The sequence below is a fragment of the Gobius niger genome (genome assembly GCF_951799975.1).
Source record: "Gobius niger genome assembly, chromosome: 19".
NCBI lineage: Eukaryota > Metazoa > Chordata > Actinopteri > Gobiiformes > Gobiidae > Gobius > Gobius niger.
Window position 1 is genome coordinate 10,288,982 of NC_136870.1, and position 17,520 is coordinate 10,306,501.

Genomic DNA, 17,520 nt, shown 5'->3' on the forward strand with positions numbered 1-17,520 from the left:
ACGCCGTGAGGAGGAGGGTGAGCGGTGTGTGTGTGCGCGTGTGTCTGCGCGCGCGCGCGCGTTTGTGTGTATGCGCGCGCGCGAACGCGAGGAAGGGTGAACGCGCACTCCTATTGGTTTGAGAACGACAATGTGAAAGCGTGCCCGTGAGGCGCCCTCCCCATCCACCACACTACCCTTTCCTCAACACATCCCTCCGCCTTCACCGCCGTCGGTAAACACACCATTCCATTGGTCGCCTCGCAGAGCCAATCAGAAAGTCGAAGGAGATGCGGTGCGAAACGGCGGGCGTTTGATTTGCATCCGTCAATGCCTCGCACCATGCGCTCCGGCAAATACATAATATGAGGAAAGTCAGGACACAGCACAGCTTGGATCGTCTCTGCAACGTACAGTAGTCTAGTCTACAGCTCAGACACGTGGACTAGCTCAGTGCAAGAAAAGTCTGATCACAGGCAGGGCGAAAACAGTCCACCAGCGATCTTTACGCATTTTGCATATTTTTGGTTTATTTTTCTTGATTGCCACCTTGTGTCTAAAACACAGACTATGTGGTCTACACGTGTAGGCTATAGGCTAGGTTATAACTAGCTTGTTGAATAGGCCTGATAAAAAAAGGGATAACTATCTCCACTATTACCAGGAATGGCTGGACTTCAGCCTGATTTTCCAATTGCTTGGACTGTAAAACAGGGCCTGACTTGAACCTATAGCTTAATCTTATACATGTTTGGACATAATGTGTCCAAACGTGTATTTAGGCTGCAGAACTGTTAATGTTTTCTGTTTTCACTATTCCATTTTAAAGCAACAGGGATGAGTAGGATATCCAAAGTATGCTATCATTTCAACCTGTGTATTAAATAGCCACTTGCTAGGATAATCTAGCTGTTTTCACGTGGAGGCAATGGGTTAAAAACTCAGGGCTGCGGTTCAACTTGACTTCTGATTGGATGGCGAGTTGCCAGAAGGCTGTCAATCACCGAGTGTAAACAAGGCTCTGATTGGCTGCTGGCCAGTCCGCACTGGGCTGCCTGAAAAAAGCAATTACTGGCCGTGCGGTTTCAAGGCTGCCCCGCGCACAACGATGAAAGGAGATAAGGAGGAACTGTTTCAAGGCGCCTCCACGAGCCCCGCTGGCCCCAGAGCAAAGGAGAGTCAAGAGTGACTGAATCAAAGGGAATACGGTAGAAGGGGAAATCAGTCGTAGTATTAAACGTTGAGGCTACACAATTGCCGAATTCTGCAATATCCCTTCCATGTTAAGAAAACAAAGGCACGCAGCGACAGACAGCGCAATAGGCTGACGCACTTGTTGAGTTGCCTATAAGGAGAGATTTTCCAGGTTAATTTAGTGAATTGTGATTACCATCCACAGACCAAATAAAATATAAATGTCAATGTATTAATAAAATATATTTTTCATTTTTCATTCTGTAATTAAAAATGAAAATAGGCTACAGCTTAGTTTTTGTTTGTTTTTTGTTTTAGCAGGCAGCCACAAATAAAGCCTTCTGATAATGCCATGCAAAGCTTAGACTGTAAATGAAATATTTTACCATCAGGCCATATCAAGAACAAATCAGGCCTAAACGGGTCTGAGGGTGTGGTCAAAAAAATATTATTTGAGCAAATTAAATTAGCCTTTAACAAACATGCACTTTCAGACGTACATGAGGACACTCATGCAAAGAGTGCCATTATATATATATATATATATATATATATATATATATATATAAACAAGCCCCCTCACCTTTCCCGCCCAGAGGAGATACTTCCAGGGCCCTAGTGCTGAGTGTGGCTCGGTCAGCTGTTTGCCCAAATAATGCAGCGGTTCGTGGAGCGCACCGTGCGCCTCTCTCCTTCATGGGGACGACGCTCAGCCTGTGCCCCACCACGTGCTTCATTTTTCTCAGTATGGCTTGGTGCACTAAATTGGGGGCTCGTACATAAATATATCCGAGTTTACAGTTTACATCACCATGTCTTAATTGTTAATTTCTCAGGTTAGAGAAATTACAGAAATTAGACACACCATTGAATAATAAAGCCCTCAGAATCAGAATCAGAATAATTTATTAACGGCCACAGCAGAGTTGGTGGAATTGGTTGTCGGTACAGCACATCATGCTCACATCTCTCCTATGTCAGTCACATACATAGCCTACAGCAAACGAAGGTGCTACTTGTTTGTTCACATGCAATATACAGACTTTTTTTTTTATTATTTCATGTACTACAGAGAGCAATAGACTGTAAAATTAAGAATGAATGTATTGTAGCCTACTTTGCCCTGTAACCGCAAGAAAATGGCGGCTGGCTCCGAAAGTTCCTGGCTCCTATGGACTTTCCATTGAAACATTTTTACCCCTATTTCAGTCATTATTGAACACAGGCTGGCAGGGGCATTCTGGGACCTCATTTCGGCCGGGAATTTTCAGATTTAGATCACATCGGACCATAGCTCAGTTGTAGTGTGCTGGTCTGAAATACCACAGGTAGGCTAGCTAGATCAAATAGGCTAACACTTTGACAATTTTTTAAAACAATTTCTCTTTTCATATGGGCCGCAGCACACACAGTCTGAGCCTGATACAACTCCACAGTCAGGACCAAGTTATGTAGATAAATATATATATTATTTATCCACTTTTTGTACCTTTCACCTGCCTTTTTCCCGCTTTACCCGCGCGGACACTTGTCTCCGCTGGATTGGACAGCACCAAGTGACCAACTCTGAGTTAGTTCAAAGACAAATGGTATCTCCCTGAATGAAAAGTTCGATGCGATTACGCTTATGTTACTTAATTTATATCTGGAACAGCAGCCCATGGCTCCTGCTGCAGCCCGGTTAAAGCCTTTAGGCCTGTAATAGCACAACTGTGAGACTGTTATTCATTCATTATTTTTATTCTCACGGCCCAAAAGCACCGCGACCGGGCGGCCCACCGGGAAACGTCCCGACTCTCCTGATTACCCAGCACGCCCGTGCAGGCTGGTCATTCTGACCTTCACGTGTGCGCAATATTGTCCTAATTTCATCCTTTTACTATTTTTATTTTCGCCCTGTTCTAAATAATGGAGTTGGCTTCAAAAGCCAAATTGTTAGCATGAACGAGCTTCACTCAGCTATGGGGAAGCCTCGCGCCCTCAGTCCATTCTTAATTTTACAGTCAATGCTTATAGCAGAAAAGCCGTCTACAGCAGCCACAGTTCATATGCATTGTTTCTGCTATAGTAACAACCCTGTTTGTCTGTAATTAAAGCTTATGGGCAATTTAAAAAAAATCTTATTTTACTTTTGTTTTGATGCATTTGTGGAACTTGTAGTTTTGGACAGTACTAGTAGGGGGAAGTTAGGCAAAAGGCTGGGATCTACTGCGTCTGGGCAACAAACGTTGTCCTACCTTCAAGAAACACCAGTCCACTTGCACAGACATTCCCCGCAATTACGGATATAAGCGTGACACATGACCTGTCGAATTAGTTGAGGTGACTGGATTTTTTTTTGCATAGCCTAAAATACTATGCAAAATAAACAAATACATACAAGGCAAAAAAAAACTTTCTCAGGTGTATGGACTAAATAGGAATAAATAATATGATTGTTTAAAATAAAAAGTTCAGGCAATACGCTCCAACCGAGCTAAAGGACGACATGCTAAGGGCAATGACATGTCATGACGACTTGCATGTCCAGATATGTCGGCATAGGCATGTTGTATAAAAAGCAGGCCTTGGTTTGTTTAAAAGGACTGCTGTCTGTTCAGTGTTGTCCTCAGTCTTAATGACAGAGGAACAATAAAGCTCAGTTGTGTAGCGCACAAAGGCGTCCTGCACTGAAAACGCAAATCTGCATTTCATTTATTTAGTGACAAGAAAAAGCTCCTCACATGCCCTTTTTCACTCGAGATGCAGATTCTGCTGTGTGTGCTGCTTGTGCAAGAACACGCGCACGCCAGACTACTCTGTCCATGTGCCAGCATGAGTCCCCTCCTATATTCTACAGTGGGGGGGGACTGATAATTAATGCGAGTTGACTGATTGCTCTTGAAACAGAGCGGTCCCATGCATGATTGTCCTCGAGCAGTGAAGCGTTCCTGACTGACATCGCACCTTCACTTCTCTGTTTCCTACCGCGGATAGCTACCACTTACACACAGCTGCTGGCTGTCTTCTTTTGCTGCGAGCTGGAGCTGTTTTGCCCAATCGTGTAGACCAAACAATTTAGGGCTAAAGCTTTGCCTAACAGCCATTGAGACTGAAATAAAGAAGTTATTCTTCAAGTTATTCTGGTTTTATAAACAAACAAAATAACAGTAGTGTGGCTTTAACAGAATGGTGGGTGTACGCTGCACATTGAACGTATGTGTTTGAGGAGAAGGTTAAGAGCTTCAACATCACCATCAACCTTGATGTGACAGCACATTATCAGACAGCACCGTACTCCGGGAACAGAAGAGCATAATATCATCATACATTTATAGGGTATATGTTCTATTGATCATTTTCTAATAATTTGGGGGTAACTTTAATCACGAGATATTAATTTAGTTCCAATGGCGTGCTGGGATCTCTTTTCGGTCCAGTCGTTCATGACGGTCCTTTTTTGAGGGAGATTTAGCTCACCTGATCGTTTCTTGTCTTAGGTCCGCGGACATTGCATCCACTTTCTCTTTTCACAAGGGCTGCCAAACGCACAATCTGGGTAGATCTCCACAGTCAGAAGACTGGGTTTATACAAATGGGTTGCAAATGGCTTTCTTTTTCAGCCTTACTCCCCCTACAAAATGAGTAACAAACAGACACAAAGATTAATGAGGTCTACATAAAAATATTCACATCCATGACAATTACACAAAGCTACTTAAGAGTAAAATATAAAAAGCAAACACAAGTAAATAGTGTAATCAATATTGTAACATTAGTGTGGTCAGCAAATGAAACTTCACAAACACAGTATACGCTTGAAAACAATCAGAAAAGTAACACTAAAAGACATGTAAAACCAGGTCCACTGCTCCTTCAGGTCAGCGCCTGGAGCAGCACATCACAACGTTAACCCTTGCGTCACCACCAGACTATCTGAGGCCTGTGGAATTTGCTTTGGCAGGAAGCTGGGGATCCCCGAGCAGGACCCCAGGACCCGTGACGGGCAGTTCTGCAGGGGCACCAAGCTAATATGAGGAACAGACCTCATTCATTTTGATTTTATTCTCTGAACATGAGCCTGAAGAATTGCAGCTTAGATTAACTTGTATAGCTTTACTCATGGCAATACACTGTGTTGTACACCATTCAGCTGTGTTTTTACACACACACACACACACACACACACACACACACACACACACACACACACACACACACACACACACACAGACACACACACACACACACACACACACAGACACACACACACACGCACACAATTATTGAACATGTTCAATAATTATATGAGAGCTGTTGGTAACAACACAAGTAATCCACTTAAAAAAGGAAATGAACCATATTGGTCATAAATGACATAGTGTAATAATGTGAAATGACACGGAAACAATTTTTGAACACGTTTAGAGAAAACTTCAGGCCCATCTCCTGAATCAAGAAACTTGTCATATGCATTGCTCAGATGTGATTTTTGGCCCATTCTTTAATCATGACGGTTTTATGGGTCTCTTCCTTTCCATTTACCTTCTGTTGGATTCTTGACTGGGCTATTCTAGCAAACATGCTTTTCTTTCTTTGGAATCAATTTTAGAGTTTCCTTGACTGTGTGTACTAGTGTTGTCAAAATATTGTGCTACACAATTTAGAGGAATTCCAACATACAGATATTTTCTGCAACAATGGAATTGTGTATGAGTCTGCAAGTTGCTGTTTTATCTGATGCTTCTGACTGTTTTTATGAAAATTCTGTTCTGAATCAGAATTATTTATACCTGAGGGGGAATTATTTTTGTAAAAGACAATATATTGTCTTAGAGAGAAAACTTTAAGTTAGAAAAAAAGTTGCAATTAAAAATACATAAATATCAAAGCAAACATTTGAACCCAGAACTTATTAAACAAAACCCCACCCAAGCGTAAAACATAAATACACGTGAATTAAAATCTAGGATAATATATCTCTGATATAGTTCATATGTACAGTATTCACAGAGAGGTAGGAGGTGGTTCAATTTTATTATTTTGTATGTGTGGATTAGTTCCTTTAAATTAAAAAAAGAAATGTGCTTTATTCAAACAGCAAATATGTACGCGCACATCACCAGGTGCAAGGCTACGGTGAACAGTGAATGATGAAAAAGCCTGCACAGGAGACCTGAGGAAGATCCACTTGGATTCAAACGTTGTCCCAATAAATTTAGTTTTTTTTGAGTAAGTGTGCAGGCTTTTTCATCATTCACTAGCAACTTTATTAAAATTCTGAGAAAAAGGCATACACGTCCAACAATTGTATTAGCCGCCGTATAGAGCTCCGTTGCTCACATGTGGTTTTTAGCATTTCCTGGGTCATCCCACAAATTTATCCATTTATCCAAACAAGATTTTTGGACATCTATGGTTTTGTGTCATTATGTTGCCAAAAAGATGTGATGGTGGTGCAGTTCATACTTATTTTACCCATTGTATCAGTGCCCAAGAAATCGAGTAGCCTACAGTCTAGATTTAGTCGTGACAGTCATGTGGCTCGTGCATATCAGGAGGGAAGTCTCTATTGAGCGGTCAAAGGTCAACTCGGGACCACGCTGTGTTCTTTCTCCATCACAGGATCAGAAATTTAATCTATACGCTACGCTACTTTTATTTTTCATTTTATGCACGTAGATTTTCAGCCTAAATAACTGCAGCATAAGTTCTGACACTAAAACATAAAAACATGTGCATAATGTGTATAATAAGGTACTACAGAGGATTAAATAAATAATGAATGTACATAAGCTATTTAGGCCTGGACAATATTCTGAAAGGTACGCGCTCACGGAGAGCTGTCCTCCTTAAACAGCCATAGAAAGAATTTCCGAGCAACGATTATACATGCGGACACACGCACACGCGCGCGCGCGCGCACACACACACACACACACACACACGCACACACACACACGCACACGCACACGCACACACACACCCTAGTATACACACACAAACTGAGTGCGACGGGGGTCCCTCCAGCTATCAGCGTGGGCTTCCCTCCTCCCTCCTCCTCCTCTCTGTCGTGGCGGGCGGAGGGAGGGAGGGAGGGAGAGAAAGAGCGTGCGAGGCGGAGGGACAGAGATCCCCTCTTCGCAGATTTACCCTGGAAGCCCCAGCTGCTGGCAACACTGCACGACTTTTGCAGGCTTGTCTTCTGTCGAGTGCACTGCGGAAAATGGCTGGCTGGTGGACATACATTTGTACGGAGACGTGACGATGGACTTCGGATAGAATACCACGACGACGGAAGAGAAAGAAAAAGTTATTTTTGCGTCTTAAATCGAAACGACGCTTCCGAGGACGGAACACGGAGGGGGATGGGAGGCTGAACGAAGCCGAAGAAGCGAACGCACATCGATGCAGATGGCTTCATTGTCCTCAGATATTTTTAGCCACGGGTCATTATTTAAATGGTAACATTAGCAATAATCTAGATGCGCGTGAGCAAATATCGGGCCATTTACACAGAGACGGCAGCTTTTCCTAGTAGACGCACGACGTGCTCGTAGCACGCCTTCCACCCTCCCCCGTCTGAGCGCAGTTTTCAAAATCTCTTTGTAAAGAGATGCACATTTTTGCTGCAGAAGACTCGTGTTACAGCCTCAACTAGCTTGTCCAAGGATCTGGGAAATCTGGAAACAATGGCGCAGATATTATATGTTCTTTTAAGGTGAGATTATTAATAATTTCAGCCTAATTATTGAAAATACAATTAAAGGCATACTTTTGTAATTGTATTAAACTGTACTAATAATCACCCTCTCTATTGTCATTATTTTCTAATTAGCCTGATTTCTGATAAACAAGACCATTAAGGCCCTGCATGAGTAAGACTATAGGCCTATCAGATGTAATGTAAGGCAGGTATGTTGAGTAAATTATATGTCATATAGGCTATTAGCGATCTCCTTCGATTGTGCCTCAGGGGTAAATTTAGACATGGTGGTTAATTTGTCTGCTGTTTTGGGCAGTCACTTTTGTCACAGAACTATTTGTGTGAGGCCATGGTTTAATTACTGAACATGTAACTCTATGCGCAGAAACAATTTCAGCAAAACTCAGAGTTCAGCCATATAGGCCTAATTTTTCTTATTGTCATTTAGCACATTTTTTTGTCTTGCGGTCAAATGACTCGCATCGACACAATAACTGTTCTTGTGTCCTCGTATTTTTAGAAATGCAACATTACAAGAATCGAAGCCGTCTCATTTACGGCTAATTACGCATAGTGGACCAGTCTGCACGTGCACATGCACGCTCTCACTAACCCAAAACACTCGAATACCTGAAACCATTTTAAATGCGCACACTTTTGCCTAGAGCTCAAACTGTCAGTCGGTTTTGTTATTAGGTCTTTAATAACAGTCGCCTATACAAGCAGTTGTTCAATAAAAGGGTAAATGCGAAACGTTTATAAATAATAGTCAATATTTATATTATTACATTATAGTCGTAATCGGCTAATATGCGTAATACTTGCTTGCTACTAATAATAAAGCTATTATTACAGGTTTAAGCATAGCCTACATGCTGCATATTTATTATGTCCCCAAAAAACAGTTCACACATATTGTAATTAATTTGGCCATTTTTAATTCGTAGTAGGCAGTATGAACAAAGTATCAATGTTACTTTTCGCCCACACGGAGTTTAATTTAGGCTTTTTCGGAATAATGCAGATTACAGACAAAGCGTCTCATGCGTAATGTGCGCGCACATTGGATTCAGGCGATGCGAATTCAAGTAGCCAGAACTGGGGTAAATGTTAGCTTAATATAACAAACTTCTGAAAGTAGAGATGCATTCGAGTCAGCCGTGGTATCCCGGAACTGGACGATGTGTTTGGTCCCTGAGAGGGGCACGAGCAGCACATTCAGAACACCGATAAGCTTCGTAACTTTCATAAACCTTTAAATTAGATAGGCAACTTATCCACGGGCTTCATACTTTGAATAGGCCCACAAATAGGCCACGTTTGGGAACGGCTATTCTACTTTTAGATTTGGATAATCTACACAAAGATGCGTCTCTCTCTCCTCTGCCCTGCGCCCACATTTCAGAAACGGCTCGGGAGATTTCCCCTTCACCCCACATAGAGAGGAGGCACCCAGCTACGAAACACAATACAAACTCAGTCAAATACAGTCTTAGCTGCGATTGAGCGCATGCAAAAATAATTGTGTCTTCATTGTCAAAAGGAAGGATCTCTGACTGTGCAATAATGGGTAGGCCTACGTTAAAATACGCACTGTGCCACAGCAAACGGGTCACAGCAAACTCCAAGAGGACGGTCTGCGCCTTTGGCTACAAATCTCAAATGTAAAATAACTACTGGCACAATTTTCAGCTAGTTGTGAATAGTCATCCTAAATAACGTAGGCTATCTCATATTTTTCTAAAATTACAGAATCATTTTGCATCTGTCAGAGTGAACACGGACACTGTGGTTCAATAGGCTACTACCAGTTTAATAGAAACAAGGCGACGACTCTGATAGACGGGCTGGTGGAGATCGTGCAAGTTTCCCACAGACTGTAACATTCAGAAAGCCGCGTCTTCATGAGTAAATGTCAGCCAACGCCACGACATTAGGCTGCCATAAGAAGACCTCTGAAGCAAAACACTGTGTTTAGAAAAAGGATAGTATCATTCTGATTCAAACATTTATAACCCTTATGCCAACAAACTGTAACATTATATTTAGTCTATTTTCAGGCAACCTGGAATGTAGACAAATCATTAAAATGCCATTTGAGCTGCAATTTCTTTGTTGACAATCTTTTGTTTGTACTCACAGATAGAGTCCAATAGTGGAATCTGATTAAGGCACACAACTGCATTTTTCACATGCAGCATGGAGTGTTTGTTTTGTTACACATTTAAAATCTCAAAGTGACTGTCCAGTTTATTGGGCTGTATTTTCAGTTTGTTTTATCCTCAGTGCAAAACAATTGTCCTACTTGATTGTGGATACATCTTGCTCTGCGGCACAAACCCCTTTCTCTTCTGAAATCTTCTCACACACGACGTTCCCAATTGCTGTATTGAACAACATTAATTTACAGAACAGAAAGACCAGTGGAATATGAAGCTTCTGTGCTTCCTGTCTTGCCTTCACGAGTCCAGACGCCAGCATGTTGACATGATGGGGCTAAACATGTTGGAACTGGGTGTAAAATAGTATCTGTTCAGTGAAGAATGACGACCCACTAACACTTTGCAGGAGTGTGTATAGACTCTGCTTTTAGGGGAGGACTATTGTATTGGGTAATGGGGTAATCTCAAAGAAACACTCATAAACATATCAAATACTACAATTTAGTGCAATTATTACTCATTAATATTTAGGTCACAGTGTAGCTTTAGACTACTCATTCGTAGGTTTTGATGGCATTCTCATGACAGAGCTGAAAGTGAGAGCTGCAGTATCACGGAAAAAAATATTGATTTTATAGCGGTCTGACTAAGACAGACACCCCTCTTTCCTTTTTATTCCATTAATCTCTCCGAGCAGTGGAAGATCCTCAGGGTTAGTGTAACATCGCGCAACTCTAATGTATTCCAGTCTGCACTTTGCCTGTGGCGTCCATATGTTTAATTTTACAACAAATGTTTTGACACCAAATGAAACTCAACATTTTTTACACAGAAGGTTTAGGTTTTGTTGAAGTAAAAAAAAAAAAGGGTGTGTGTGTGGGAGTGTGTGAGTGTGCAGTACCTCAATGCTGTGTGTTTTTTTTTTTAATTGGATATAGACCACCTGCGGTTTGCACATTTCTCTGGCTGATTTCAGACTCCCTCAGGTCCACTCACGTATGGTGTCTGTAGCTTAAGAAAAGACACATTAATGATATGTCATTTAGAATGGAAACTTGAATTGTTATGCACATATTTTAAAAGCGGATTTTTTGCAACACATTTTCCAAAAAACACTTTAATTTAAGATGTAGCCGGTGTTAGAATGGATAAAAATGGATGATAAGGGAAGAACATAGATGGTGGCAGCACAACACACTTCACAAAGCTGCAGGTGTGTGTGTCCATGAGTGTGCGTGGACACAGAGTCAGTGAGGGAGGGGTCTCTGTGCCTTAGGAAGGAAGGAGGCTTATGAGGTCACAGGGGAGAATGAGGAGGTGAGGGGAGAAGCAGACAAGGGATGAACAGTGGGGAGAAGGGCCTGGGCAGGGGGCTCCTAACATGTGCTTCCGGTACAGCAGAGCCCATTCATCATCCTCACATAGAGGCTCGCTTGTGTAGCTGCTGTTCTGTGCAGTGATAGAGAAAGGGCCGGCGAGCGGCTCGGACTCCGAGTCGATTTATGTGTGTGTTTATGGGACAATATTTCTGTGGTCTTTCATGAGGGGCGTGTCAATTTCAGTTAGCGCTTTTGCCTCACAGCAACAAGGTCCCAGGTTTGATATCTGGGCTGGGTGGGGCCATACAGTGGGGACTTTGCATGTTCTACCCAAGCCTGCGTAGGTTTCGCTACCACTAAAAACATGTATAAAAAGGATGAATGGTGGTGTGTTTGGGACTGAATGACAGTGGATGTGAATTAGCCCATCTCTGCAGTTGTGTGTTCACATGCATTAGTCCCATGTGTGTTCATTAACATGTGCCGTCCTGTCCAAATAAACAAATAATTAACAAAAAGGAGAAGATGCATGGACTTCGTATTGGTAGGCACATGATCTTTTCATTCCTAGTTTGTAAAATTCTGCTTCAGCACTCTCCTCATGACACAAACTTATGTGCTGTTCACTCTGATGACATCACCACAGTCGTGTTTCGGGTGCCTGGGGTCAGAATAAGGTCAGGTGACATAACAGATGATCCCGTCCCGCTTCTAAACCACGGCAGCCACGACAACGGAGAAATATTCAGGCAAACCCGAGGTGCAAGAGAGCAAGTTAAAGGCTAAATGAGCAGGCACATTTAGAGGCAGTACGTCCAGACTACTTTACGTAAAGGTTCGCAGCGCTGAGAGTTTAGGTGAGGAGGAAAGACTGGATGAAGGCAACTAGGGAATCTGCCATTTTCCAGGGTCATGTGCTGACCTCTGAGCGGCGCGATCATCTGCTATGGGAACAACAAAAAGAGAGAACTTGAAAGCATGAATAAGAGCCCCCCCTTCTGGCCAAATACCAGATCAGTGACGGCCAGTACTGGTAAATCCACATAGCCTCTTGTGATTGAGATGAACTAAACCAATTAAAGGATCTTCTATGATAAGACTACGGGGAGGAGATGAAATTGGAGAGAAGTTTTTTTTTCAGGGAAATGTGAAGGGTGAGAGGGGGGACAGAGAGGCCAGGTCATCACTGTTGAATTGTGAACACCTGTGGGATTCTGGGACGTCCAATTCGTCATATCATAGACATGCATGAATAATACAGTGGTCCAAAGGCAGCGCGCATGTGTAAGCACTGCTCTTCCTCCTCCACACTCCACGACCTTGTATAGGGTCACACAGAGGGGGACTGAAATGAGTTTCAAATGTTCACATTATTTATTATTGGTATCATCTCACTGTACAAATCCCTTACAGATGTGAGGCTCTGGGTCACGCCTGGTGTGTGGAGCGCGGCTCAGAAATGCACACGGCACATATTTCTTTTAAAAGACTGCAGCATTTTGGGACCAGTGTGTGTTGTGTGCGACACTGGGGGGTGAGGCGCTGAATGACGGCAGAAGAAATGAAGGATGATCTTTATGTGGCAGCTTATTTGTTTTTGAATAGAGCAGGCTCAGAGGCCCCACACTAGAGGCATCGAGCATGGGGCAAAGGGCTCTGTCACTGTCCTGTCAGAAGACACCGGCCGAGGAGAGAGCCACACTCAGGCTCTGTTTTATGATCGGCCCGTGTCAGCTTCATTTGAGCGGCTGCACGTTTTTACATGAAGGAAAAACACACACACTTCAACGACCAACGAGAAGGAGCTGTTAACCAAGGACCGCTGAATCTCAGGATTACAAAACTGTTTGTATGAATGCCCTTTTATCACTACACTTCCAACTTTCACATGTAATTTATATATTTAAAAAAAAAAAAGGTATATGATTTAGTTTTGATAATATTTTGAAAAAAAAAAAAGTTTCATAAAACTGTGGGGCAAAAAAGAAAAGTATCGTAAATGTTTGAATGAAACAGAATCCCGAGTCAACATTAAATTTTGTGTGAGACATTGGAATGACCCAAACACTGCCCAAATTTATTAAACTGTATTTGTCATTGCATTTTTATCTTAATTTTATTTTTACAGTTATTACACCAATGTGCAAATATAATTATGAGTTATGAATTCTATAAAATATCCCAAATTTAAAAACATGAGTGATTGAATTTGCCTGGGCTCATAATTATACATAATTTCTTTAATGAAGTAAATGTATTGCATTATTTCTAATCACGCCTCCATGTTTGGGTGAAGTAAACTCTGTTAGCACAGAGGACCTGTGACCAGGCGTCAGTGCAGCCTGAGGCAGGGCTCAGGCAGGTCACATCTAAATGTGCCCACATGTTGAGCTGCATTTAAAGACATTTTTGTTTGACAGACATTTTGGAGATGGATATCTGCTAATCACAGCCTCACAGCCAAGAGGAGGGGACTTGGTGGTTTGTAAAACACCTTGGGTTTCTGTTTTTGGCCCGCAAAGCAGAGAGTCCTTGGCAGTGCCTCAATGGACTTGAGTAAATAAAAGTGGCCATTATGTGTGGGCTTCAGTAAATAGCTGCTCTCTTGTCTCTGTGGGCTTCAAAAACAGGGGCGGAAGATGCGATCACGAGGAAAGCCCGTGTCTTTCTTGTGAGGAGCTCTGCCTCCCCCTCCGTCCCCTCTCCAGCCTTTTCTCTACGCTTCCTCTTTCTGTGCGTTCTGTCCTACTCTGGCTCCAACTCCCTACCGCTCACTGCTCCGCCGCACGGCGCTCGCCGATACACACAAGGAGGATCAATGGTACGCTGCAAAGTTGTAGAGCTGCATTTTAATGAGACAGAAGAAAGAAGGAGAACAAGCAAAGGCAGGGAAGGCATGTAACAAGAAAGAAAAGAGACATCCCTCAGAAAAGGAAAGTAAAATGGTACACAACTGTGCGTACGCCATAATACAAAAGATCTGCCTTTCTACTTGAAATGATTTCCGTCACTCTGACTATGTATATCATGAAATAAAATAAAATAGCTGATACAATTTTCCTTTTTCATAGAGATATTCCGATGACAACTTTGAAAATAAGATGTTGAGATAAGTGTTTTTAAAAGCAAAGCTCAGCTGCCTGACAATATAAAACTATAGTATATGTTTAAACATTTTAACAAACTTTCTGTTTCTCATGACAATGGCTCTACAGATTCCTTTGTTCGTTAGGGAATAGTATTTTCAGGAGTAAGGCTAGAGTGACTGTGAATGATGCTTTTGCCTTCAGACATAAATCAACAGAGCAGTGAAATTTAAAAGCAGGAATGGTGCTAATATTGGCCAGGCAAGGACCAGGCTGCTCATGTGATAAGTGCCACTCCTAAAACCCTAATGATGCTGCTGGCACCAGAGCGCCGTATAAAGGCGCATTTCAAATGAAAGGCCTGTTCTGGCCGAGCCGCCGCCGACAGAACCTGGGATAAGACTAAGAGCGTCTCTTCTAGCTCTGAATTCTGCAAAGAGCTCAAGCGCCGTCAATTACCAGAGATATACGGGCCGTCCCGTGTCCACCACTTTACCAAGTCCCCTTCAGAGGCGGCCCACTCACACTGTAAATTATCACTCCCTGGTCCGAGGTTTGTGGCCATTTAGAGCCACCAGTGAGACCCTCCTCTGTTTTGGTCAGAATTTCAAGGAATTCCCTCCCTCTGTGTGCCAAACCCCAAACTGAGGCTGTGAAGCATGCAGCTGCACGCCCATGTGGACACGCTCACTCGCAAACATTGATTTAAACACAGTGAAATGCACACAAATGTTGGTATATGGAATAGAACATCCCCTGGAGCTATAGATCATTGGGAACAGGTAGAGACTTAAGCATGCACTCACACACACACACTCACACACGCACGCACACACATACACACACACACACAGAGCGGGGCCGTAGATCACGGAGGTGGGCAGGGATGTCAGCGCTCCCATACACAGTCCGCCTTATTACGGAGTTTAATAGAGGAAAGCCAGCATGAATCCCCACAGTCATTCTGTTGCTCTCAAACACACTGAGCCTGTGTGTATTAATGCACACTGTGTCGAGTGTGTGGGAACCGCACACCAGAGCTTCTTATGCAACGGCACAACTGCATCTCTGCTGTAGGTGCACTGGGCATTGTGTGTGTGTGTGTGTGATATACAGTATTATATTTGAGTGTGTGTGTATTGAGATGGAGCTCGGTGACCGTCTTTTGCTGCTGCTGCGTCCGCTTTGCAGTTTTAACGGACTCACCTTTTATGGTCAGTTTGGGCTTGTTCTCAAACAGGAAATGAGATGGGCTGCATATTGTAGACACATTTGTGAACAATATCTTATTATATGTTAGACATACAGATACACTGCTCTGCAGCGTTACATTACATACATCTGCTATACTTCTCTGAATGGTTTTATACCGAAAGTGAGGGCATGCAAACAGGGCTCTGTGCACGTAAACACCGTGATTCGTGTGGATATGAACATATACACACGCTCTGCATGTGTGAGCGGACAGAGCTGCAGATGGCCACTTGGCATGCCACTCTTTACAGAGCAGAGTCCCACGTCATCCTAAAATGTTCTGCTTAGAAATTGATTTCACAGCCCAAGAACCCCTCTGGAGATTAACAAAGTAAATTCCTTCCCTCTTCTCAAAAAGAAGTCCCACAGCTTTTTATCTAAAGCGCAGATAAACCGACGTGCAGGGTTTCTTTCGGACTTCACATCCTTTAAATGCAATGCTACGTGCCACATGATTGTGAATGTACTCTAATGTGTGGTCCATTTGCTTCATTAATGGGGCAGACGCAAGCCGCTCAGCCAAGAAAACGCCTATTGTTCCCCTTACCTTCCCTTTTCATGTGTAGCATTAGTGCAGCAGTTGTTAGTGCTAGACCCTAGTGCTTTGCTGATGGTCAAAAGACAAAGTCTTAATAGAATATAGCAGGACGGCCAGGACAAAGGTGGGCAATGTTCGGCTGGATGCAGCCAATTTCGGCGTAAGAGGCCTGCCTAAAAACCCTATTCATAGGCCGTCTAATGCTGGTACGTAATTAAATGTGATTACTGGAGCAGAGGGCTCCTCTCTGCCTCTCAGAGGGCCACACACAGGACTGGAGGCAGCGTGCATGTGCTCATTAAGAAGGCGCTAACAGATGTACACAAGCGATGGCCACAAGCACACCTCCAATCTAAGCCATCTCTCTCTGGTTCAAACACCATCAGCATCCCGACTCCAAGAGTCAAAGAGTAGCACAGAGAGCGTTTCAGAAGGAAAGTGTTTTACAAGCCTAAAGGTGGTGTATGCATGATCTTTCAGCTACAACAGAGACAAAAGGACTAAATATACACAAAAATGTGTCCATGTCCACCAAGAAACACACCTTGTCTGGCCACTGTTCAGCGCTGTTTCCTGGGCAGTCCCTGGTGCTCATGGGAAATAGTGAGCATGCCAGGCCTCACAAAGGAGTCCTTTCAGCTGCCCGCATGCTTGACCTGTGCAGGGTCAGTGCTCTGCTTTGTGGCCCATGACCCCTGAATGACCCAAGGTCACTCCACGGGCCTGAGGTCAAATCCAGATGCCTGCGTCTAATTTCGACCCAACTGGGTTATCTGTCCAAATCTGCCCGAAAATGTACCCCCCTTCTGCCCTTCCCTGCCTAATACCCACTGCTACTTCCACACATGACTAGCTTCCATACAAATACATATGCACTCCGCTAGCTAATTGGACCACTGTGAAGAAGGCTCACACTCAGGCTGAGTCTTTTTTCCCATCACACCCAAACACACACGGCTGACCCCCTGTAACTGCACTAATACCCCATCCCGTGGCCTTTAGTCCATCTTTAAGGATTAGGTGCAGAAAGACACACACACACAAGTGGAGCTACATGGCCGTACACACACTCTCAGAGGCGCAGCAGGCCTGGCCCGCGGTCCACCTTGAAGGATTAGGTGCAGACAGACAGGACCCTCCAGCCAATCAAGCGCTCTGTCACACTGATTTTGAGGGGTCACTGGTGCACAATGGCCAGGGTTTTCCTGTCGTAACCCCTCTGATCACAGACATATGCACGTGCACACTCCCACTCACACGCACACATAATGACAATAAACTATTTATATTACACATAAAAGCT